This window comes from Pseudorasbora parva, chromosome 4, assembly GCF_024679245.1.
Source record: "Pseudorasbora parva isolate DD20220531a chromosome 4, ASM2467924v1, whole genome shotgun sequence".
Classification (NCBI taxonomy): Eukaryota; Metazoa; Chordata; class Actinopteri; order Cypriniformes; family Gobionidae; genus Pseudorasbora; species Pseudorasbora parva.
Genome location: NC_090175.1, coordinates 92,501 through 96,745, shown reverse-complemented (window position 1 = coordinate 96,745; position 4,245 = coordinate 92,501).

The window sequence follows — 4,245 nt, the reverse complement described above, 5'->3', positions numbered from 1 at the left end:
TAAGGTCTTATAGTAAATGGTAAATGGACTGCATTTATATAGCGCTTTTATCCAAAGCGCTTTACATTTTTGCCTCACATTCACCCATTCATACACCGACGGCGATGTCAGCCATGTAAGGCGCCATCCAGCTCGTCGGGAGCAGCTGGGGTTAGGTGTCTTGCTCATGGACACCTCGACACTTGGTCAGGTGGAACCGGGGATTGAACCACCAACCTTCTGGTTTGTAGACAACCTACATGAACCACTGAGCCACTGCCGCCACTCACTCTTTATAAGGACTTATAGTCACTCTTTATAAGGACTTATAGTCGCTCTTTATAAGGACTTATAGTCGTTCTTTATAAGGACTTATAATCACTCTTTATAAGGACTTATAGTCACTCTTTATAAGGACTTATAGTTACTCTTTATAAGGAATTATAGTCACTCTTTATAAGGACTTATAGTCGCTCTTTATAAGGACTTATAGTCGCTCTTTATAAGGACCTCATAGTCGCTCTTTATAAGGACTTATAGTCACTCTTTATAAGGACTTATAGTCACTCTTTATAGGGTCTTATAGTCGGTCTTTATAAGGACTTATAGTCACTCTTTATAAGGACTTATAATCACTCTTTATAAGGACTTATAGTCACTCTTTATAAGGACTTATAATCACTCTTTATAAGGACTTATAGTCACTCTTTATAATGACTTATAGTCACTCTTTATAAGGACTTATAGTCACTCTTTATAATGACTTATAATCACTCTTTATAAGGACTTATAGTCACTCTTTATAAGGACTTATAGTCACTCTTTATAAGGACTTATAGTCACTCTTTATAAAGACTTATAGTCACTCTTTATAAGGACTTACAGTCACTCTTTTATAAGGACTTATGGTCACTCTTTATAAGGACTTATAGTCACTCTTTATAAGGACTTATAGTCACTCTTTATAAGGACTTATAGTCACTCTTTATAATGACTTATAATCACTCTTTATAAGGACTTATAGTCACTCTTTATAAGGACTTATAGTCACTCTTTATAATGACTTATAGTCACTCTTTATAATGACTTATAATCACTCTTTATAAGGACTTATAGTCACTCTTTATAAGGACTTATAGTCACTCTTTTATAAGGACTTATAGTCACTCTTTATAAGGACTTATAGTCACTCTTTATAAGGACTTATAGTCACTCCTTAAAAGGACTTATAGTCACTCTTTATAAGGACTTATTGTCGTTCTTTATAAGGACTTATAGTCACTCTTTATAATGACTTATAATCACTCTTTATAAGGACTTATAGTCACTCTTTATAAGGACTTATAGTCACTCTTTATAAGGACTTATAGTCGCTCTTTATAAGGACTTATAGTCACTCTTTATAAAGACTTATAGTCACTCTTTATAAGGACTTATAGTCACTCTTTATAAGGACTTATAGTCATTCTTTATAATGACTTATAGTCACTCTTTATAAGGACTTATAGTCACTCCTTATAAGGACTTATAGTCACTCTTTATAAGGACTTATAGTCGTTCTTTATAAGGACTTATAGTCACTCTTTATAAAGACTTATAGTCACACTTTATAAGGACTTATAGTCACTCTTTATAAGGACTTATCACTCTTTATAAGGACTTATAGTCACTCTTTATAAGGACTTATAGTCACTCTTTATAAGGACTTATAGTCACTCTTTATAAGGACTTATAGTCGCTCTTTATAATGACTTATAATCACTCTTTATAAGGACTTATAGTCACTCTTTATAAGGACTTATAGTCACTCTTTATTTATAAAGACTTATAGTCACTCTTTATAAGGACTTATAGTCACTCTTTATAAGGACTTATAGTCACTCTTTATAATGACTTATAGTCACTCTTTATAAGGACTTATAGTCACTCTTTATAAGGACTTATAGTCACTCTTTATAAGGACTTATAATCACTCTTTATAAGGACTTATAGTCACTCTTTTATAAGGTCTTATAGTCACTCTTTATAAGGACTTATAGTCACTCTTTATAAGGACTTATAGTCACTCTTTATAAGGACTTATAGTCACTCTTTATAATGACTTATAGTCACTCTTTATAATGACTTATAATCACTCTTTATAAGGACTTATAGTCACTCTTTATAAGGACTTATAGTCGCTCTTTATAAGGACTAATAGTCACTCTTTATAAGGACTTATAGTCACTCTTTATAAGGACTTATAGTCACTCTTTATAAGGACTTATAGTCACTCTTTATAAGGACTTATAGTCACTCTTTATAAGGACTTATAGTCACTCTTTATAAGGACTTATAGTCACTCTTTATAAGGACTTATAATCACTCTTTATAAGGACTTATAGTCGCTCTTTATAAGGACTTATAGTCACTCTTTATAAAGACTTATAGTCACTCTTTATAATGACTTATAGTCACTCTTTATAAGGACTTATAGTCACTCTTTATAAGGACTTATAGTCACTCTTTATAAGGACTTATAATCACTCTTTATAAGGACTTATAGTCACTCTTTTATAAGGTCTTATAGTCACTCTTTATAAGGACTTATAGTCACTCTTTATAAAGACTTATAGTCACACTTTATAAGGACTTATAGTCACTCTTTATAAGGACTTATAGTCACTCTTTATAAGGACTTATAGTCACTCTTTATAAGGACTTATAGTCACTCTTTATAAGGACTTATAGTCACTCTTTATAAGGACTTATAGTCACTCTTTATAAGGACTTATTGTCGTTCTTTATAAGGACTTATAGTCACTCTTTATAAGGACTTATAGTATCTCTTTATAAGGACTTATAGTCACTCTTTTATAAGGTCTTATAGTCACTCTTTATAATGACTTATAGTCACTCTTTATAAGGACTTATAGTCACTCTTTATTTATAAAGACTTATAGTCACTCTTTATAAGGACTTATAGTCACTCTTTATAAGGACTTATCGTCACTCTTTATAAGGACTTATAGTCATTCTTTATAAGGACTTATAGTCACTCTTTATAAGGACTTATAGTCACTCTTTATAAGGACTTATAGTCACTCTTTATAAGGACTTATAGTCACTCTTTATAATGACTTATAGTCACTCTTTATAATGACTTATAATCACTCTTTATAAGGACTTATAGTCACTCTTTATAAGGACTTACAGTCACTCTTTATAAGGACTTATAGTCACTCTTTATAATGACTTATAGTCACTCTTTATAATGACTTATAGTCGCTCTTTATAAGGACTTATAGTCACTCTTTATAAGGACTTATAGTCACTCTTTATAATGACTTATAGTCGCTCTTTATAAGGACTTATAGTCACTCTTTATAATGACTTATAGTCGCTCTTTATAAGGACTTATAGTCACTCTTTATAAGGACTTACAGTCACTCTTTTATAAGGACTTATAGTCGCTCTTTATAAGGACTTATAGTCACTCTTTATAAGGACTTATAGTCACTCTTTATAAGGACTTATAGTCGTTCTTTATAAGGACTTATAGTCACTCTTTATAAGGACTTATAGTCACTCTTTATAAGGACTTATAGTCACTCTTTATAAGGACTTATAGTCACTCTTTATAAGGACTTATAATCACTCTTTATAAGGACTTATAGTCACTCTTTATAATGACTTATAGTCACTCTTTATAAGGACTTATAGTCACTCTTTATAAGGACTTATAGTCACTCTTTATAAGGACTTATAGTCGTTCTTTATAAGGACTTATAGTCACTCTTTATAAGGACTTATAGTCACTCTTTATAAGGACTTATAGTCACTCTTTATAAGGACTTATAGTCACTCTTTATAAGGACTTATAGTCACTCTTTATAAGGACTTATAGTCACTCTTTATAAGGACTTATAGTCACTCTTTATAAGAACTTATAGTCGCTCTTTATAAGGACTTATAGTCGCTCTTTATAAGGACTTATAGTCACTCTTTATAAGGACTTATAGTCACTCTTTATAAGGACTTATAGTTATTCTTTATAAGGACTTATAGTCACTCTTTATAAGGACTTATAGTCACTCTTTATAAGGACTTATAGTCACTCTTTATAATGACTTATAATCACTCTTTATAAGGACTTATAGTCACTCTTTATAAGGACTTATAGTCACTCTTTATAAGGACTTATAGTCACTCTTTATAAGGACTTATAGTCACTCTTTATAAGGACTTATAGTCACTCTTTATAAGGACTTATAGTCACTCTTTTAT